We start from the raw sequence: 23,525 nt of genomic DNA on the forward strand, positions 1-23,525 counted from the left end.
CCACTGGGGGACAAGGGTAGTGTTGGTGGGCTCTGGATCATAACTTCCCCCAATACACAATGTTCTTTCTAGAGGCAAGGAGGCTGCCTTTTTTATTGCTTTATCAGACAGTCATTGGCTATGGGTGGCCCCAGGTGGGAGGCGGGTCTCCTCTCCCTATCAGAGGACAATTCTCTGGAGAAGATGGACAGTTGTGAGCCCCTAGCTGACAATACACAGAACTGCTGGGGGATGGGTGCAGTGACCCAGTTAAAAGGAGTAAAGGGAATCTGGGCTGGGGAGCAACAGTATCTGTTCCATCTCACTTAGCATTCACTTGATGCTTTTGGAATAAGGATCAAGGTCTCCTGTGGAGCATCTACAGCACAAAAATTTGCAAGCAGAGGTAACTGCATGAACAACAGCATATCGGACAATAATGTAATTTTTTTCCTGATTATAGGCTGTATTAGTATGTAAAACCCCTGTGAACTCATGAGCTCCATGGGTATTTGGCATTGACCTTGAGTAAGGCATGTCTTGCTGCAAACACAGAGACTGAAAGAGGCCAGCCCTGTGGCGTAGTGGTTAAGTTCACATGCTCTGCTGCTGGCAGTCCAGCAGCACCAATGCATCACTTGTCAGGCCATGCTCTGGCGGCATCCCATATAAAGTAGAGGAAGATGGGCATGGATGTTAACCCAGGGCCAGTCTTCCTCAGCAAAAAGAGGAGGATTGACATGGATGTTAGCTCAGGGCTGATCTTCCTCACAAAAAAAAAAAAAAAAAGAGGCTGAAAGATGCATTCAACTAAACACTGTGGTCACAGTGGCAGTTATGACAAAGAGAAGATCTATTTGGACCCCACCAGCTGGAATGTCTTATGCCATGTGGCCCAAAAATGCAAAGCTTCTACTTTGGGTCAAAGCCCTTACATGTCTTACTTTGTATTAGGCTTTTAGTCTTTAGCTATCTTGTGTTTTCAGAAGGATGCCAGAAACAATCTCAAATCAAATCAAATGAACAGAATTGAAATTCGCTTCCTTTGTCACTCTGCCTCCTAGCATTTCTTTTTCTTATGTTGTTTCTTTCCCCTCTTCCTCCAGGGATCACCCTCTTGGAGTCCTGATATACACAAGTGTTTCTTAATTGTCTTTTTAAATTCAAAAGCCGCTCAGCTTTCCCAATTACCACAGTCTCTCAAGGTTGATGTTTCCTTCTCCTTCTCCCCTGCAGTGGTCTCCATCTCCCCATCTGACGCAAAACTGAGGCCAAATCATTTTTCTGGTTTTCCATTTGGCAATCGTCATACACTCCCCACTGGTTTATTAAGTGCTTCTATGGCCTCAAGGAACTCTCCTTATTCATCTGCAATAAGCCCATTACTGAAAGACACTGAAGATAGAATAATTTATAGACACTACCAATCAGAATAATGTCTGCTTTAAGAAATATAAGTTCCATCCCTTAATGACTTTGGCTTGATCCGCTAATTCAGCTTGTGAACTTAACTTGCCCTAACCCAGCATGAAGAATTAGATAGCAATATGAAGACAGCTTTTGGAAAATTCCACCTGGTGAAAATGAACTTCTGATTTGAAATCAACAAATATTTTCAGACATGGAGCTGGTAGATTGCGGGAAAATGAGAAGACAATGATTGCCCCTTCAGCTGTGTGATAAAAACAGAAAGGTGGACATCTGTGTTTAACTTCCCCAGGTAGTTGCTAATGATCTGTTTCTTAGGAATTGTTTTTCTAGGACTCTCTTCTCCAATCTAAAAACTCTGGTCCATACCGCTGTACTCTACTTAGATATTTCTTTAGAGAAGTTGCTTGTTTTGATCTGAGAAACCTTACAAAACTAAGCACTCTCATACAACCTGGTGGGATTGAAAATTAATATAATTTGGGAAGCAATTCAGCCAATCTTAAAAGTGCTCATGCCCTTTGACCCAGAGCTTGAGCACTTCTAGGTGTATAGCCTGAAAAAATAATCAGAAATACAGGTAAAGATTTATTTCCAAATATATTCATGGCAAACTTACTTATAATAGTAAAAAAAAAAAGGAAATGTCCAACCATGGAAGACTGGTTAAAAAGACATATGACCCATAAATGGAATAGTCTACATCCATTACATAAGATTGTCAAGGAATTTTTAATGGGATGAGGAAATTCTTATGATATAATGCTAAGAAAAAGAAAAGAAAATACTTTGAAGCTAAAATATTTTTGATCACCTATATCCAAAAAAAGAATAAAGTATTTAAAAATGTTAAACTCCTACCATAGTTACTATGGGCTACAAGATTATGGATGAGTTTTTTTTTTTCTCCTTCTTTACCCTTTTTGGTGTTTTTGATAATTTTGAAAATTAGCATGTATAATTTTTTTAATTACAATGAAAAAAAATAAATCACTATAAGAAAAGAAGGAATTTACAAAGGCACAGACCAAAGATGTGTCTCTTTAGAGCTCATAGGAATTTGCAAAGAGAGTTTCCTTAAGAGAACAGAGGAGGGGGCGTGAACCCATGAGAGATGGACAAATAGAAGACAATGGAAATAAGGGCAAAACCCTTATTGGAACCTGCCTCAGGGTAAGGTACCAATCCAGTTACTTATGCATCCTCTACAAACGTTGTCAAAACCACTTGTCTTCAACTGGAAAAGACAGATTTTTCCTTAAGGTGTGGTATCATTAGAGGCATAGCTTGATTATTAGGAGTAAGCCATTTTAAATATTTCCTAGAAAGTTTCCTCCTAAAAATATGTCCTGTCAGCCTCCAGGGGCATGATCAATATGCTGCATTTATTTTAAATGATGGTAAAGGGACAGCAGTGACATAGAGGCAAAGTTCAGCTTAACAGAACTTTGCTAAGATCATTATTGATTCATTTTATGATAGCATTACCAGAGCAACACTAGAAATTACCTAATCCAACTTCCTCAATTTACAGGTGTGAAAATAAGGCCCAGAGGTGTGAGATAACTTGGCATTTGACCTGGCAATTGAAACCCCAGTTTTTGTCTAGAAGTTCAAAATATCTTTTCATAATAACATGCCAACTCTACCATTTTCCCACCTAGTGAGAAAAATCTAGAGGATCATTCACAAACCACATAGGAAGGTTAAGCTCATCTACCACTTTATATTGTAAATATACACTCCCCCCCACCAGATATACTTCACTTCATCATGTTGTCACTGTCTGTTATGGTTTGAATTATGTTCCCCCCAAATTCATATTTTGAAGGCCTAACTCGCAATGTGATGGTACTTGGAAGTGGGGTCTTTGGGAGGTAACTAGGTTTAGAAGAAATCATCAGGGTGAGGTCCCCCTGACAGGATTAGGCCCTTATAAGAAAGATCTGAGAGCTTCTTCTTTCTCTCTCTTCTATATGAGGATACAGCAAGAAAGCAGAACTCTGCAAACCAGGAAGAGGGCCCTCACCAGGACCTGACCATACTGGCACCCTAATCTTGAACTTCCCAGCCTCCAGAACTACTAGAAAGAAATGTCTGCTATTTAAGCCACCTGGTCTATGATATTTTGTTATAGCAGTCCAAAGTGACTAATACACTGTTGTAGCCAGATCTTGACGTTTAAGAAGCTCTTGCCTTGGTAATTTACATGGCTTTCATTCTTTACTTACAAAAATTCCGTTATGAGAAAGTAAGTTTCCTGTTTGCCAAGCAGAGTTTAACATCCAGTATAGTTATCCAAAGAAAAGTATGTATCTATACATTCAAAACAGTTTGGTTGCTTGAATGAAACACATCTCTAAATATGGCACCTACTGACGGCCACTAGTAATCACAAAAGCTAACACTAATACTTGCAGACTTTGTTATGAATGCTTTATATGGATTATCTCATTTAGCTATATCAATAGCCCTATTATATAGATACTGTTACACAAAAATAAAGTTAACTAGCTCACTGAGGGCACACAGGTGGATCTGGGATCTGAATCCAGTTGTGCTTGATTCCAAAGTCCAAGTGTCTAACAGCTCTGCTACTTTGCCTCCCAATTAAAAGGATGGTGCATTTGCCTTTAATATTGATTAAACTATTGTTTCAAAAAGTCTTATAGAAAGAATACTCGAATATACTAGCTGACCAACTTCGAGATAGGACCTTTCTAAGTAACAACGCTTTTAGCCTTGACAAAAAAAATGGTGAGTGAGCAGAATCTGAGACCTACAGAGAGAACCTGAATAAAAAACAACAACAACAAAAAACTCAGAGAAGGAAAAAGGGAAAATAGAATTTTCGGGGGTTGGGATATATAGACAGAGGGTGGTCCACAATGACCACATCTACCAATCAAAAGCATTATTGCCACAAGTGAGAGTTTCTCCACCCTGGTATTCTTGACATTTTGGGCTGGAAAACTCTTTGTTGTGAGTGGCCTGGTCTCTACCCATTAGATCCAGTAATACCTGCATCTCAGTTGTGACAAGCAAAAAATATCTCTAACATTGCCAGATGTCTCCTGGGTCAAAATCACCCAGGTTGAATACTACAGCCAAAGGTAATTAGTCTAGTCTAACTTATTTTCCTCTGCAGAACTTCACCTGAGCCAATCTAGCCAAAGATTTGCCTGCATATATTCTAAAGGAAAAAATTCAAAAGGTCCCTAGAAAGCAAAATTTTATGGACAGACAATGCCACATAGTGGAAATGGCATTGGAGTTGAAATTAAAAGGTCTGTTTTCAAGGCCAAGCTTTACTACTAAATGGCTATATGACCTTGAACAAATCACTTTTCTGAGCTTCAGTTTCCATCTGCAAAATAGGTGTTTATTAACCTCTACAGAGAGAGCTATTGTAAACCAAATGGCAGAAGTGTTAACAGCATGAGCTTTGGAGCTTGGCAGAACTGGGTTTGAAACTTGCAACAGGAATTTTCTGTCCCATGACTTTGGACAAATTTTTTTACATATCTACACCTCTCTATCCTCATCTGTGAACTGGAGAGACTGACACCTCCATCATAGGCTCTCTTTAGTCTCATACTCTCTCTAACCGCCCACTGCATACCTCTACCTCAGGTCCTGGGGTACTTCAAACCCACTCCTGGTAACGTAAGGATCCTTCACTTAAGCCAGACACTTCACAGAAGTCCTTGACCCAGCTCATTCTTCTTTAGCTCCTAATTCCAGTTAATTGCAAAGTTCTATTTATTCCCAATTAGTTCCTTCTCCTATGGACCTACAGCAATGGGGGCTCTGGCTCCCCATTGTTAAAAGGATGAATATCAAACTCCTTACCATGGTCTATAAGATCTACAAAAACAATAAAATTTACAAAATCCAGCGTCAAACTTGTTTCCCAGCTTCTCGTCTTGTGGCACTCCTACTCTCCAGCCCCTACTCCCGTTAGGTGCTCTTCAACCATGCTGAACTTCTTACTGCTCTCTGATCTCATCAGGCTCATTCACACTTCTTTAGCTTCAAACCCTCTGTTGTCTTTACTTGAAATACTACTCCTTTCTCTACCTGACTAACTGTCACTCATCTTTCAAGGTTCAGTTTAGTTTATACGTTGTTCCCTCAAGGAAGTGACCCTAAACCATTTCAGTTAGATTTCTTCATTCTTGCCTATTGTTTCTACATTTTTCCACGGTATATTTTGGGTATCCTTAGAAGAGCATTTATCACAATATCTTGCACCTTTTTGATTGCACTTTTGTCTCCCCTACTTCACATGTTTATGGTATTTGTGAAGACTATTGCAGTGGAAAGTTCCAGTTGTCTTCCAGGAATCTATTTCCCATTTTTGAAAAGCACGACGATTTTCTTCCAGATAGCCATCTCTCCCACATGCAGCTTCAGGGGGAGCTGATCCCTCTTCCACTTCTACTGGTGGTATGAAAAGTCTAAGACTAAAAAAATTCTCCTTATATGGATTAGTTTAGAAATCTAGGCCCAAGTCAACTGGAATATGACATTCTCTTGTTAAAGGGATCAGTTTGGAAATGGCACAAATCCAACTGGGGCTGAGACATGAGAAGGAAGTTTGCTGAGAAAGATGTTTCCTCATTCTTGAGAGAAATCCCCAGAAGAGATGGTCTCACTTTTCCTCTGGATCTTGTTGGGCGTGGATATGTGTCTCGTGTGGATGCAGCCATCTCTCTACCACCTTGAGGTAGGAAAGATCATGTGGAGGAGGGTAGAGTTGAGAAAACTATAGAGAAAGGGACCTGGAACCCTGCTTGAACAATTCCTAATCTCTGCCCTTCCTCTGGATTTTTTCAGTTACATGAGTTAATAAATCCCCTTTAATATCTAAATGTGTTTTTCTGTTATTCAGGGCCAAAACATCCTAACTAATACAACTCTGACTTATATCTCAATCCCAGCGTCAGGTTTCATATCTGTCTCAAAGTCAGTGACCAATAAATACCTTAACAAATGACTGACTCAGTAGTTATTATTCCGTGATTTATATCTCCAAGTTGGTCTTAAGGTTTTTGATTGCTCTATTAGTTTCCTGTTATTGCTGTCACATATTATCACAAACTTGGTGGCTTAAAGCAACACACATTTATTCTCTTACAATTCTGGAGACCAGAAGTCTGAAATTGGTTTTACTGGGCTAAAGTCAAAGTTTCAGCAGGATTGATTCCTTTGGGAGGCTCTAAGAGAGAATCTGTTTCCTTGCCTTTTCCAGCTTCTGGAAGCTGCCTATATTCCTTGACTTATGACCCCTGTAACTTCTTGCCTCTGTTGTCATATTTCTTACTTCCTATTTTGTAGTCAAATATCTCTCTGACTCTCTCTTATAAAGACACTTGTGATTGCATTAGGGCCTGCCCAGATAATCTGGGATAATTATCCGTTTTCAGGACCCTTAATTTAGTCACATCTGTGAAGTCTCCTTGGCCATATAGGGCGACAATCACAGGTTTCAAGAATTAGGACCTGGATATCTTTGGGGTCCACTATGTAGCCTATTTGTGCTAGGCACAATTGCCTAACTTTTATCACAAAATTGGTGAAAATCAGGCATTTTTAAGATCTTAAAGATACCTGATAACTTCCAATACCCTCATTTTGAAGATGTAGAGACCTAATGAGGTGACTTGTTTAAGGTCACGTAAGCATAACTAGAAATAAGGTCTTCTGAGTCCAAGACATGTACTCTTGCTAGTTTGCCATACTCCTGTTACAATTTACAGTGCAATCCATAATCCGAATTTTCATAAATTTATTGTTGGGACATTAGAAAGTTACAAAAATTTTCCAAAATAAGCCAAAAAATTTTTAATTAATTTAAATCATTCCTAATCTCTGTGGAAGTCTGACCCAAATTAGCTTCTGGATTGCTTTGTAGTTTTATACCGATAATTTCTCTAGTAATGTTGCATACATTTTCTAGCTTCCACCAACTCAATAATAGCCTGAGAATCCCATTACACAATATATTGAATACGACCAAAATAATGTCATCATCCTATGTTCTTCCTGTTTTGTTTATCTCATCTTGGATGTCCATTGAGCATAATGATGTTCTCTACTGCAATAAATCCATTTTCAGCAGACTGAAACACTCTGGATGCTTCAGCTACTTCAAAATACAGCATCTTTTCAAATATACTGATCTACCATTGGACTTCTTTAGAAAAATTTTGTTTAGAATGTCTGGTAAACAAGGCTGTGATGTTCTCCATAATTACACCATTAGACTTCATTTTCTACAAATATATGTTTGTAGCAAATCATTTGTGCCATACTTCGGCTTGAGTCAGCATCAAGGTATGCGATGGACATTTTTTTTGTCTCAAAAATGAATAAGCTGTTTTCCCCAATTTGTTCTGGGCTTGTTATATGGCTTTTTAGACTAATATCATACAGGTTCTCCTTGTAGTTACCATGTAGTCAAAATGCATAGTCTATTTGAATTTTGAAAACAAATCAACATTAGCGAGGCAAATGTTATTGTTCTGACAAAAGTGATTTTTTCCTTGTGTGAAACAACTTCCAAAAGTATCCTATGAGAAGAAAAACTTTTCTCCTCATGATTAGTCATCACTGATGTAGCTATGAAAGAATTCTCCTGGAAAATTCACTATATTTTCATGACAGAAACCAAATTCACTTTTTTCTCCTACAGATATAGAGGTAGAAAAAATAGTAATAAAAACATGTAAATTTAAAAAGCCTAGTGTCTTCTATGGGCCAGGCTCAGAGTTAGAGACAATCGAATTCATCATTATATTTAATCCTTAGAATATCCTTGTAGAGTGACAACATCATTCGCATTTTATAGAAGAGGAAACTCAGGCTTCTAGACTTATGGAACTAGCCCAAAGTTATGGAACCAGCTGCCTATTTATATGCAATCAATCTCAAAACCTAACGGCTTGAAACAATGATGTATCACTTCAATTTGTTACTTCTCACAGTTCTGTGGGTTGGCTGGCTGGTTTTTCCATTGGTTTCCCTGGGTTGCCTCAGGTAGCTGAATTACAGCTGGAGAGTTGGCTGGAAGCAGGGCTCAGCTGGGATAGCTGGGATGGCTGTGCCTGTCTCTCCCTACGCTCTTTCAATCTCAAGGAAGCAAGCTTGGGGCTGGGCTTCCTCACAGGGTATTACATAAAGACAATCTTCAGTGTACAAGTGAAAATCAAGTCTCTATTTGAGTCACATTTGCTGATGTCTCATTGGCCAAAGCAAAATTCAATGTAGAAGGAAGAGATCCACAAGTACGTTGATACCGAAGTTGTGATTGATTAGGGGTCATCAGTTGAACAAGGCAATACAATCACAGTAATAGAGAGGACTGAAAATCTGGAGTCCTTTCCAGAAGCATGGAGCTATAAAACTGACCCACTAAGTGATACCTCAGAATATGCAGATAGTATTTCAATGAACAATGTTAGACACAATTTTGGAATAAAACTTTTCTTTTGAAAATTATCAGGACAAATATGAGAGAAAAAATGGATTAAAATTTCACTGGCCTCTGGTTTTAGCAGATCATTTTCTGCTATTAAAAACACCTCCCCACAAAAATGATCAAGTTCTGAGAAATTTATGCTTGCCATTTTTTCACGGGGGAGATGTGAGTCTGTGTCCTCAGCCAGACAGACACATTAATAGGTTCTGAATGGCTAAGTAGCTGTTCCAGGGCTGTTCTGTGTTAAATTACCCTCTCAGATACTCCTTGCCAGGCCTCCATCTCTTCTGAAACCAGTAAAACCACAATGCATTGCCTTTTTCTAAGCCCCATCAGATACTGACTTGGGAGAGATAAACAACATTTTGTTTGTTCTTGCCTTTCGCTGTGGGGTTACTTGGGTATGCCAAATTCATTCTACTCACCACAGGATGCTACAAAGTCGGCCAAAGAGAAGTCATGTGCTTTGTACTTGGGCCTCTTAGTTTCAGGAGAGACGGCAGGATTCAAATGGAAGAGTAGGACACCTCAGGGAGCTCTTCCCTGGGGAGAGGAGAAGGGAGAAGTGCAAGACAGACCCTCAGAAGCACATATCTGCTCACCTATTTATGAAATACTGAAGCAAGAGGAAACCTAAGAGATCATTTAGTATAGATATGCGTGATTAGGGAATTAGACTAATTAGAGGTGGTAAATGTCTGGAACATAGACATGAATCTCTAGTGTTGCACATTGCAAATCAATCTGGATACTTCTCAGAATCTTCCCACACAGTTTTTGGAGCAATAAAAATTGATATTTGGTAATTGGTAGTATACTGAGTACATTGGACAGTATAATTATTGCTCCCCTTTAATGGGTAAGGAAATAAGTTCAGTGTGATGAAGAAAGTAAGCCCGGTTGCAACAGCTGGTAAAGGATGGTACCAGAATACTAACCTGGGCAGTCTGCTTCCAAACGTGATCTTAACACTAAGCTCCAGAGAGGGGAGCTTTGCTTGCCCCAGAGGCTGTTGGTTCATTCTTTGAAACATTTGCTGATGCATCCATTCATTTGAGAAGTATTTACTGATAATATACTATGTGCCAAGTTTCCATGTTAAGAGAATAAGGCAGAGATGGTCCTTGCTCTCATGGAGCTCACATTCTAAAGTGGGAAGACAGAAAATCATAACATCAAGAAAAACAAAATATACCTTCAGACAATAAAAAGTGCTAAGAAGAGAAATGTGATATGTAGTTCAGTTCTCTCTCCATTTTACAATATTTTTCCTGCATTCTAAGGCATCTAACACATAGGACTGCCCTGAAAAAGTTCCTCTAGCCCTTGATATTGGATTTTTAATGCTTGCCATCCTTGTTTACCTGCATTCTGCCCCTGAGACAAGGACTGGCATATCTAGAGCTGCAGAAGCTTGCAAGGACCATAGGAGGCCACAGAGAAAGCCAACTGGAAGACTCAACAAACTATCCAGATAATTTGGGCAGAAATATATCCTGCTAGGGATTGAATATTTGGCTAAAGTAATTATTTTGACAAATGATTTTGGTAATCATTTCAAGCCTTGGTTTTGCTTTGGAAATTTTCTATTCTTGAGGTAAGGTAAGGACATCTACGCAGTTTTTCTTATGAAGTGGTCCATGGTATAGCTACTGAGAATGGATTTGTGAGTCAGCCCCTTGCCTTCTCATATGCTTAGAAATGGTTATAATGAAAATAATTTACCAGTGTTTATCTAGTATCTACTATGTCCAAGACATTCTGTTAGGTGCTGGGGAAAAACAGTAATTGACAGAACTAATTGACAGGACAAATACAAGAGAGGAGAAGGTAAAAAGGAGGAAGGGAGCAAGGCAGTATATAATTCTTAAACCTTAGGACAGATAGTAGAGTCACAAGGAATGAGAGATAAGGTGAGGGAGGGGTAGCATATCAGTTAAGAATTAAGGTCATCTGGGGATCTGGTCTAGATGGCAGTGTAGGCAGACTCTGAACTCACCTCCTCCCATGGACACATCAAATTTACAACTATTCTTGGAACAATTACCCCTGAGAGAGAACTGAAAACTGGATTAAAAGAACCCTCGCAACAAGGGATAGTCTTGACTGAGATGGAAGAGGCAGAAATTACTTTCTGGAGAGAAAAAAGAAGCCACCTTAGCAAGCTATGGCACTTCATGGCTGGCTGGGAGCAATCCCATGGTTCGCAGACTTACCTGGAGAAGTGGGGGACCTGAGCAGGGAAGCGTTACCATTATAAGCATCTTTTGGACTCAGCACAACCGAGATGAGTGTCATAATATCTGGGTTTGCTGGCTACTAACAACAACGGGAAATACTCCCAAGAAAAGCTATGGACATAAGGGGAAAAAAGCCAGCTCTTAAAGGGCCCATGCACAAATTCACCCATTATGGAAAGCAACCTAAAATCACCAGAAAGAAAGGAGGACAGTCCTTTGGTAAAAAGAGACTCACCTGATAGGCTCTGGGTACATCTCAGTGAGAGGTGAGACCTCTCCAGGGACTGAGACAGTGGTGGCAGCCATTATTATGACCCAGTACAGGCATGCTGACACAGACACTGGCAAATGCTATTGGAGTTCTTTCCCTGGCCTCTTAGCCCAGGATCTGCCCCACCCACTAGAACACCAATTTAATTCAGCTCAGCCAGGACAGGCAGCCCACCCCAGGGACTGGCCCCACCCAACAGCAAGCCCTTGGACAACTTGAGGGCCTGCAAAGGCTGGGTGCCTGGATCCTCTGCAGCCAGGCAAGTGGGTCCACCTCCGGGGGGTAGTGCGTGTGCAGAGTTGGTGGAGTGTGAGGGGTGATATGGAGTGTGTGGGGACTCTGCAGTGGGGTGACTGGGTCTGCTCCAGGGGGTCAGGGCACATGCACAGGACAAGACTGTGTTGACAGTGTGTGTGGCCCTGTGAATGGTGGGACTTAGCTGCAGAAGACTTGTGCTTCTCAAAGAGCCACATAGGGGATTGGCCCCACTTTCCAAAGCCTGAAACAATTGGGTTTTAGGATTGTTTCAGCCAGCCCCACTGACCTGCAATCCTCAGAGAGCTGACAAGAGCGTTGCAAGCTGGAGGCCTACAGCAATTGTAAGCCCCTGAGCCTGGCAACCAGGCACACTGGGGTCACTTAACAGAAAAACTGCAACAGGAACGTGTTATTAGACCTTGCGGCCAACTGTGCTGGAGCTCCCCATGCCTGATAAAGTGACTGAATGGTCCATAGCAGTCACATGCAGCGAGCATTATGACCAGCTGTCCAGCGGGACAGCCTAGCCTCACCTAACACCTGCAGCAAGAGCAACACTACCACAACAGAAGGACACATGTAGCCCACACAGGGGTCACTCCTGGAACATTTGGATCTGGTGATGAGAGGGAGGCACACTGCTGGGCCTCATAAGACATCTCTTACATAGGCCATCTCTCCAAGATCAGGAAACATAATCCACCTAATACACAGATATAAGCACAGAGAAAGAGGCAAAATGAGGAGGCAAAGGAATATGTTCCAAATGGGGAAACTGGACAAAACCCCAGAAAAGAACTAAATGAAACAGAAATAAACAATCTACCTGACAAAGAGTTCAAACAAAAAGTCATAAGGAGGCTCACTGACCCTAGAATGGGTGAACTCATTGAGGACATCAATAAAGAACCGGAAAACACAAAAAAGAACCAAACATAAATGAAGAATACAATACTGGAAATGAAAATTTCACTAGAGTGGCTCAATAACAGAGTAGATGATACAGAAGAACAGACCAATGAGCTGGATGAAACACTAGAGGAAATCACCCAAGCTGAACAGATAAAAGAAAAAAGAATTAAAAAGAACAAGGACAGCCTAAGTGACCTCTGGAATAACATCAAGTGCACTAACATTTGTATTATATGTGTCCCAGAAGGAAAAGAGTGAGACAAAGGGGCAGAGAATCTATTTGAAGAAATAATAGCTGAAAACTTTCCTAACCTAAGAAAGGAAACGTACATCCAGGTACAAGAAGCACAGAGAGCACCAAAAGAGATAAACCCAAAGAGGCCCACACTAAGACACATTATAATTAAAATGTCAACAATTAAATATAAAGAAAGAATCCTAAAAGCTGCAAGAGAAAGGCACAAGTTACATACAAAGGAAACCCCATAAGACTATCAGCTGACTTCTCAGCAGAAACCTTACAGGCTAGAAGAGAGTGACATGATATATTTAAAGTGCTAAAAGGAAAAAACCTACAGCCAAGAGTACTTTACTCAGCAAGGTTATCATTCAGATTGAAAGGAGAGATAAAGAGTTTCCCAGACAAGCAAAAATTAAAGGAGTTTATCACCAAGAAACCAATCTTACAAGAAATGCTAAAGGGACCTATTTAAGTGGGAAGGAGAAGACCTCAAATAAGAATAAGAAAATTATCAAAAAAAAAAAAAAGCAATAAAATCACTGGTAAAGGCGGAAATACAGTAAAGGTAGCAGATCAACCACCTATGAAGATAACATGAAAGCCAAAAGACAAAAGTACTAAATTGCTTATTTCCATGGTAAGAGGGTAACAGATACAAACACACACATAAAGAGTTTAGATATAATATCAAAAACACAAAATGTGGGAGGAGGGGAGTAAAAGAGTAGAGCCTTTAGAAAGAAGTAAAACTAGGAGACCATCAACTTAATATAGATTGCTATATACAGATGTTGTTATATATGAACCTCATGTAATCACAAACCAGAAGCCTATAGTAACTACACAAAAAATTAAGAGAAAGGAACCCAAACATAATACTAAAGAAAGCCATCAAACTACAAGGGAAGACAGCAAGAGAAGAAGAAAGGAACAGAGAAGAACTATTAAAACACCCAGAAAAAAAGGAAAAAATGGCAATACGTACACACTTACCAATAGCTACTTTAAATGTCAGTGGACTAAATGCTCCAATCAAAAGGCATAGCGTGGCTGATGAGATTAAAAAACAAGACCCATATACATACTGCATACAAGAGACACATTTCAGACATAAAGACACTCACAAACTGAAAGTGAAGGGATGGAAAAAGATACTCTATGCAAATGGCAATGAAAAGGAAGCTAAGGTAGCAATACTTATATCAGACAAAATAGACTTTAAAACAAAACTGTAACAAGAGACGAGGAAAGGCACTTCATAATGATGAAGGGAACAATCCAACAAGAGGATATGACACTTGTAAATATCTATGCACCCAACATAGGATTGCCTAAATATATAAAGCAATTATTAACACACATAAAAAGAGAAATAGACAGTAACACAATAATAGTAGGGGTCTTTAACACTCTACTTACACCAATGGATAAATCATCTAATCAGAAGATCAATAAGGAAATATCGGCACATTAGACCAGATGGACTTGGGTATATATGACAGAATATACATTCTTTTCAAATGCACATGGAACATTCTCCAGGGTAGATCACATATTAGGCCACAACACAAGTCTCAATACATTTAAGAAGACTGAAATCATACCAAGCATCTTTTCTGACCACAATGGTATGAAACTAGAAATCAACTGTAGGAAGAAAATCACAAAAGCCACAAATATGTGGAGATTAAACAAAATGTTACTGAACAACGAATAGGTCAATGAAGAAATCAAAGGGGAAATCAAAAACTATCTAGAGACAAATGAAAATGAAAAGATGACATGCCAAAATTCATGGGATATAGCAAAAGCAGTTCTAAGAGGGAAGTTTATAGCAACACAGGCCTACATCAAAAAACAAGAAAAATCTCAAATAAACAATTTAACAGTGCACCTAAAGCAACTGGAACAAAAGGAAAAAAAAAAAAAAGCCCCAAAACAGGACTAGGAAGGAAATAATAAGAATCAGAGCAGAAATAAATGAAATAGAGACTAAAAACATAATAGAAAAAAATCAATGAAACTAAAGAGCTGGTTCTTTGAAAAGATAAACAAAACTGACAAGCCTTTAGCTAGAGTCACCAAGGAAAAAAGAGAGAAGGCTCAAATAAATAAAATCAGAAATGAAAGAACAGACATTACAACGGACACCTCAGAAATACTAAAGATTATAAGAGAATACTATGAAAAGCTATATGTCAACAAACTGGATAATCTGGAAGAAATAGATAAATTCTTAGAATCATATCACCTTCCAAAACTGAATCAAGAAGAAATAGAATATTTGAATAGATCAATCACTAGTAAAGAGATTGAAACAGTAATCAAAAAACTTCCAGAGGAAGATAGGCACAGATGTTAGCCCAGGGCTGTCTTCCTCAGCAAAAAAAGAGGAGGATTGGCGGATGTTAGCTCAGGGCTGATCTCCTCACGAAAAAAAAAAAAAAAAAAAAAACTTCCAAAAAATAAAAGTCCAGGACCAGACAGCTTTCCTGCTGAATTCTACCAAACATTCAAAGAAGACTTAATACCTGTCTTTCTCAAACTCTTCCGAAAAATTAAAGAGGAGAGGAAGCTTCCTGACTCATTCTACAAAGCCAACATTACCCTGATACCAAAACCAGATAAGGTCAACATAAAAAAAGAAAATTACAAGCCAATTTACCTGATGAACACCGATGCAAAAATCCTCAACAAAATACTAGCAAATCAAATACAACAATACATTAAAAAGATCATACACCATGATCAAGTGGGATTTATTCCAGGGATGCAAGGATGGTTGAACATCCACAAATCAATCAACGTGATACACCACATTAACAAAATGAAGAATAAAAATCACATGATCCTCTCAATAGATGCAGAGAAAACATTTGACAGATACAACATCCGTTATGATAAAAACTCTGAATAAAATGGGTGTAGAAGGAAAATACCTCAACATAAAGGCCATATATGACAAATATTCAGCTAATATCATTCTCCATGGAGAAAAACTGAAAGCTATCTCTCTAAGAACAGGAACCAGACAAGGATGCCTACTCTCACCATTGTTATTCAACATTGTATTGGAAGTGCTAGCCAGAGCAATCAGGCAAGAAAAAGAAATAAAAGAGATCCAAATTGGAAAGAAGAAGTGAAACTGTCTATTTGCACATGACATGATTTTATATATACAAAACCCTAAAGAATCCACCAAAAAACTTTTAAAAATAATAAATGAATAGAGTAAAGTTGCAGGATAGAATATCAACATACAAAAACCAGTTGCATTTCTATACACTAACAATGAAGTAGCAGCAAGAGAAATTAAAAATACCATCCCATTTACAATTGCAACAAAAATAATAAAATACCTAGGAATAAACTTAACCAAAAAGGCAAAAGATCTGTACACTGACAACTATAAAATATTGTTGAAAGAAATTGAAGAAGACACAAAGAAATAGAAAGATATTCTGTGCTCTTGGATTGGAAGAATTAACATAGTTAAAATGTCCATACTTCCTAAAGCAATCTACAGATTCAATGCAATCCCTATCAAAGTTCCAACAACATTTTTCACAGAAATAGTACAAAGAATCCTAAAATTTATATGGAACAACAAAAGACCTGGAATAGCCAAAGGAATCCTGAGAAAAAAGAACAAAGCTGGAGGTATCACACTCCCTGATTTCAAATTATACTACTAAGCTATAGTAACCCAAACAGCATGGTACTGGCACAAAAACAGACACACAGATCAATGGAACAGAATCAAAAGCCCAGAAATAAACCTGCATATCTTGGACAGTTAATTTTCCACAAGGGAGCCCAGAACATATAATGGAGAAAAGGAAGTCTCTTCAATTAACGGTGTTGGGAAAACTGGACAGCCATATGCAAAAGAATGAAAGTAGACCATTATCTTACACCATTCACAAAAATTAACTCAAAGTGGATTAAAGACTTGAATGTAAGACCTGAAACCATGAAACTTCTAGAAGAAAACATAGGCAGTACACTCTTTGACATCAGTCTTAGCAGCATATTTTCAAGTACCATGCCTGACCGGCAAGGGAAACAATAGAAAAAATAAACAAATGGACTACATCAAACTAAAAAGCTTCTGCACAGCAGATGAAACTATCAACAAAATGAAAAGTCAACGTAACAATTGGGAGAAGATATTTGCAAACCATACATCTGATAAGGGGTTAACATCTAAAATATATAAGGAACGAATACATCTCAACAACAAAAAAACCAACAACCCAATTGAAAAATGGGCAAAAGATCTGAACAGATAGTTCTCCAAAGAAGATATACAGATGACCAACAGGCACATGAAAAGATGTTCAACATCATTAACTACTAGGAAAATGCAAATCAAAACTACAATGAGATATCACCTCACTCCCATCAGAGTGGCTATAATTAACAAGACAGGAAATAACAAATGTTGGAAAGGATGTGGAGAGAAGGTTCCCTTCTCTCATACACTGCTGGTGGGAGTGCAAACTGGTGCATTCACTATGGAAAAAAGTATGGAGTTTCCTCAAAATATTAAGACTAGAACTACCATATGATCCAGCTATTCCACTGCTGGGTATTTACCCAAGGAACATGAAAACACGAATGCATAAGATACGTGTATCCCTATGTTCACTGCAGCATTATTCACAATAGCCAAGACTTGGAAACAACTGAAGTACCCATCAAAGGATGAATGGATAAAGAAGATGTGGTATATATAAACAATGGAATACTACTCAGCCATAAGAAATGATGAAATCCAGCCATTTGTGACAACATGGATGGACCTTGAGAGTATTATCCTAAGCGAAATAAGTCAGAGGGAGAAAATCAAATACCATATGATCTCACACATAAGTAGAAGATAAAAAGAACAAGAAACAATCACACAGAGACAGAGATTGGATTGGTGATTACCAGAGGGGAAGGGGAGAGGGAGGAGGGCAAAAGGGGTGATTAGCATATGTGTTTGGTGATGGATTATAATTAGTCTTTGGGTGGTGAACATGATGTAATCTACACAGAAATCAAAATATAATGATGTACACCTGAAATTTATACAATGTTATAAACCAATGTTACCACAATAAAAAGCAAAAAAAATTAAGTTCATTTGATTGTGAAAAAAAAAAAGTTGTGACTTAAAATAAAGGTTTAAAATTTTTCTCATCTAATAAGAAGTCTAGAAGAAGACAGTCTAGGGTTATGGTGATTCCACATAGTTTTCAGGAACCCAGGCTCCTAGATTTCTGTCTACCATTCTTGAAGCATGGCCCTTTTCCTCATACTTGCAAGAGGGCTGCTGCATTTGGAAATTAGTCATACTATTCTCTCTCCTTTTATATAGGTTTGAAAGTGTACATTAAAAAACTAAAAAAAGACATTTATTTTGAGCCTTAACACATAAAGAGATTAGTAGTCATCATTTCTATCTTTACCAAAAAAATGATAAACAAACTGAAAGTCAACTATTTTTCTCTGGCCTATCATGCAACTGAGTTCACAGGGCAAATTGTCATCTTGAAATCTGGAGAGGGTAGGTGAACTCAGAAAGTCACAGCTGAGATATATTTACATGGAAATGAAGCAGTGGGGGTCATAAATTCATAGGAACACTTTAATGACCATTTTGATGAATAGTTGGAGGCTGAGTATAGACTAGCTTGAGAGTGAGAAACTCTTGAGTTTGCAGTCTTAGGGTTGGAGGGCACACTCTTGTGGGTTTTACTTCCAGGAACCCCACTAGGTTCTAACGGTGAAGAGCTAAAAAAAAAAAAAAAAAAAAAAAAGTCCCCTCATAGCTCTGGCAGGTGGAGGGAAGAATGCCATTGCAAAAAACACCCAGGAGGAGGGAAGCTAAGAAACACTTATGAAAGTCAGAGCCCAGAGGCACAGGCCCACTAAAAGACAGATTTAATCATAAGATAATAGAATGTTCCCCTCCTCCGTACCTTACCACCACATCAACAAGACTCCAGTATAATGGTACAGCTGAAAGAGCTGCAAGGCCCAGATGTTATCTAAGGAGGAGTTCTTAAGAAAACCCAAAGACAACAGAGAAGACAAAAACAAGGGTATTAGAGAAAATAGAAGCCTTTGGCATCTAGAGTTACAGCAAACATTAAACACAGCCCAATTCCTAGGTTAATATAAATCCTCATGCTAAAGGTCCATTTATCTCAGCTCCTATCACTGAATACATCATGTTCAGCTTTCAACAAAAAATTACAAAGCAAGCTAAAACATAAGAAAACACACAGTCTGAAGATACAAAGCAAGCATGAGAATCAGATTTAGATATAACACAGATTTTGAAATGGTCAGACAGAAAAGTTAAAATAACTATGAATAATATACTAAGGACTCTTTTGCAAAAAAGTAGACAACACACAAGAACAGATGGGTGATATAATGAAGAGATGGAAACTCTAAGAAAGGATGAAAGGAAATGCTAGAAATCAAAAACACAGTAACTGAAATAAAGAATGCCTTTGATAGGCTCCTCAGTTAACTGGACACCACTGAAGAAAGAATTAATGAATGTGAAAATATGTCAGTAGAAACTTTCCATACTGGAATACAAAGAGAAAAAATAATGGGGGAAAAACCGGAATCTACAAGAACTGTGGAGCAATTTCAAAAACTGTAACATATGTATAATTAGAATAACAAAAGCAAAAGAAAGAGAGAAAAGAAGAAATATTGAAGTAATAATGGCTGAGAGTTTTTCAAATTTAATGACTGACACGAAACCACAGATCCAGGAAATTCAGATAACACTAAGTAGGATAAAGACCAAAACATCTACATATAGGCATATCATATTTGAACTGCAGAAAACCAAAGATATGGAGAAAATCATGAAAGAAATCAGAGAATGAAAGCACCTTACCTATAGAGGAAGAAGAGTAAGAATTACAGCAGACTTCTCATCAGAAATTGTACAAGCAAAAAGAGAGTGGAATAAAATATTTCAAGTATTGAAAGAAAAAAACCCACCAACCTAGAAGTCTGTATCAAGTGAGATTATCCTTCAAAAGTGAAAGGAAAATAAAAACTCTCTGAGACAAATTAAAAATTGAGGAAATACATGACCAGCTGTCCTGCCCTACAAGAAATGTTAAAACAAAATTTTCAGGGAGAAGGAAAATGATATAGGTCAGCAACTTGAATCTACAGATAAAGGAAGAGCATTGGAGAAAGAATAAATGAAAGCAAAATAAATTATTTTATTTTTCTTATTCTTACTCTATGTAAAACATAACCATTGTTTAAAGTGATAATGTAATCATGTATTGAGTAATTATAGCATATGGATAAATGAAATGAATGACAGTAATGTCACAGGGAATAGAAGGGAAGTATTGGAAATATTCTGTAATATATTAACTACATCACAAGTGAAGTGGTGTAGTATTGTTTAAAAGTGGACTTAGATTAGTTAAAAATATATATTGAAAACTCTAGGGTAACCATTAAGAATGTTTTTTTAAAGGAGGATAATGATTATGCTAAAAGAGAAGATATATTGGAATTATTCAACATTCTCTATTAAAAAGAGAAAATCAGAAAAAGGAGGGAAAAAACAAAGAACAAATGCAATAAATAAAAAACAATTACCCACAAGGTAAATATTAATCTGACTATATAAATAGTCACTTTAAACATGAAAGGCCTAAATACAGCAATTAAAAGACAGATTTTTCAGAGTGGATTAAAAAAAGACAATTATATGTTATCTACAAGAAAATCACTTCAGTATAAAGATAGGTTAAATGTAAAGGGATGGAGAAAGACATACCATGCTAACACTCAATCAAAAGAAAACTGGAGTAGTTATATTAATTTCAGACAAAGAAGACTTCAGAACAATAAAACTTACCGGGGATAAATAGGCATATTACATAATGATAATGGTCAGTTCTCCAAGAAGACACAACCATCTTACATGCATTTGCATTTAACAACAGATCATCAAAATAAATGAGGCAAAATTTGAAAGAAATGCAAGGAGAAATAGATAAATTCGTTACTATTGTTGGAGATATCAATACCCCTCTTCCAATAATTGGTAGATCAAGCAGGCAGAAAATCAGTAAGGATATAATTGTCTTGAACAGCACTGTCAATCAACTTGATCCGATCTATATTTACCTAATACTCTATCCCACAACAACAGATTACATATTCTTGTCAAACTCAAATGGAACATGCACCAAAATAGACCACATTCTGTGCCATAAAATACATCTCAACAAATTTAAAAGAACAGAAATCATACAAATATGTTCTCAGAATATAATGGAATTAAACTAGAAATCAGTAACAGAAAATAGCTGGAAAATCCTCAAATATTTATTGATTAAACAACATACTTACAAATAACACATAGGTTAAAGAAGATGTCTCAAGAAAAATTAAGAAATATTTTGAATTAAATGGAAATGAAAACACAACTCATAAAAATGTATGGAATGTAGTGAAAATAGTGCTTAGAGGGAATTTATAGTGTTAAATACATATATTAGTAAAGAAGAAAGATCCAAGATCAGTAATCGATTTCTTCTAGGTTGTCCAATTTTTTCACGTTAATTGTTCATAGTAGTCTCTTATGAATCTTTGTATTTCTATGGCATTGTTTGTAATGTCTCCTCTTTCATTTCTGATTTTATTTGACTCCTCTCTCTTTTTTTCCTGATGAGTCTAGCTAAAGGTTTGTTAATTTTATGTATCTTTTCAAAGAACCAACTATTAGATTCATTGACCTTGTCTATTGTCTTCTTAGTCTCAATTCCATTTATTTCCACACTGACTTTTATTATTTCCTTCCTTATACTAATTTTGGGCTTCATTTGTCCTTCTTTTTCTAGTTCTTTGACATGTAAAGTTAGGTTATTTGGGGTTTTTTTGGTTTCTTGATGTAGGCATTTATCACTATGAACTTTCTTCTTAGAATTGCTTTTGCTGCATCTCATAAGTTTTAGTATGTTGTATTTCCTTTTTCATTTGTCTCAAGGTATTTTTTGATTTATCTTCTGATTTCTTCTTTGACCCATTCGTTGTTCAGGAGCATGTTGTTTAATCTCCATATATTGGTGAATTTTCCAGTTTTCTTGTAATTAATTTCTAGTTTCATACCATTGTGGTTGGAAAAGATGTTTGATATGATTTCAGTCTCCTTAAATTTATTAAGTCTTGTTTTGTGATATAACATATGATCCATCCTGGAGCATGTTCCACGTCACTTGAGAAGAATGTGTATTCTATTGCTTTTGGATAGAATGTTCTGTATATATCTGTTAGGTCCATTTGGTCTAACGTGCCACTTAAGGCTAATATTTCCTTATTGTTTTTCTGTCTGGATGATCTCATCCATTGATGAAAATATCTTACTATTATCGTATTAAAATTCCCTTAATTTCTTAATAAATAATTTGTCCAAATCTTTGCTTTGCTGTCTCCTTTCAAACCATGTTTTCTAAGACTTAACTTCCCCAATCAAATAAGCTTCTCAATTTGGTGTCATCTATTTTAAAATATATTGTATTTTATGAAGGAATAAAAATAGTTTAAGTAACTCAAATAGAAACTAAGGCTTTATTCAGCTGATGTGGCTCAGGGAGCACCTGAAGACCAGGTAACTTTGAACCAAAGCAAGGTTTGAGGAGTGAGAGGTGAGGAGTAAGGAGGAATAGTGTTCTTACGGTATGGGTTAGGTGGCAGTTTTTTTCATCTCTATCTGCTACAAAATTTGTGATTGGACTGGTTGGAGATTATTCTAGTTTTTGTTCCTCTTGACTGTGTTGTTGGAGTAATCCCATCCTGGCAACTGTAAGAATAATTCTTTCGAGAGTTCTTTGGAAAACTGCTTTGCTGTTTGTCAAGGCTCAGGGGAGAAGTAGGTAGGGGAAGAAGAGGAGGGGTAGGGGACAAAGGAGAGTGGAACCAAGTGCTGAAGCAGAAAAACTGGGGACTCTCTAATATGTCTGTTTTAATCCTTTACAGCCTTCTTTATTTACACAGACATAGTGGAAAGAACTTGAATTCCAGACCCTCTATTTCCATATCTTGGTAATTCTACACCTTTCCTGTCTTTCCTCTTTTCTTTCCTTCCTTTGTTAAGTTGTTACTGAACTAGGCTTGTTGGGCCCACCACACAATTATGCCAATCACTGAGACAATGAGATTGCAAAGAGAAAGGATTTAATCACAAGGCAGCCAAGTGAGGAGACGGAGAATCAATCTCAAATCTGACTCCCTGAAAAATGGGATTAGGGATATTTATGGGATAAGAGGGTGGGGTGGTCTCAAGTGGGAATAGATGATCGGAGGTAAGGAGAAGTGAGGCAATTGATGATCTAGTCAAGTTTCATGGATTTTCATAGGACGCATGTTCACAAAATGGTGTCTTTACCATGATCTGATGGTGGAGTTTTTATCTCCTTGATGTCAAAGGGTCACTCAGTCACTCATCCTGGTCATCCGCACAGGCCCAGTTGATGATTTGGTCGTCTCAACCAGCCTAAACTGGACAAGGAGTAGATTTTCAGTTCCTGAAAAAACTTAAGCACCCCACCCATTACCATGGGACCCAAGTATCAGAGATGTTATCTATAGGGTAGGCTTTAGGGAAGGCATTACCTGACTACTTTTGCAAACAGACAACTAACTGAGTAGAGTTAAACAAAGTTGACC

The 23,525-nt window shown here is 37.6% G+C and overlaps 1 long non-coding RNA gene across 1 annotated transcript; it reads right to left on the reverse strand.

The window, feature by feature from the left end:
• Nucleotides 1-5,311: 5,311 nt before the first annotated feature.
• Nucleotides 5,312-23,354, reverse strand: LOC131407447 (uncharacterized). The gene is made up of 4 exons (XR_009220493.1): nucleotides 23,245-23,354; nucleotides 9,829-10,036; nucleotides 9,316-9,433; nucleotides 5,312-6,130 (listed from the first exon to the last, which is right to left on the reverse strand). It is a non-coding gene; the product is annotated as an uncharacterized LOC131407447 (long non-coding RNA).
• Nucleotides 23,355-23,525: the final 171 nt, after the last annotated feature.

This window comes from Diceros bicornis, chromosome 6, assembly GCF_020826845.1.
Source record: "Diceros bicornis minor isolate mBicDic1 chromosome 6, mDicBic1.mat.cur, whole genome shotgun sequence".
Taxonomy (NCBI): domain Eukaryota; kingdom Metazoa; phylum Chordata; class Mammalia; order Perissodactyla; family Rhinocerotidae; genus Diceros; species Diceros bicornis.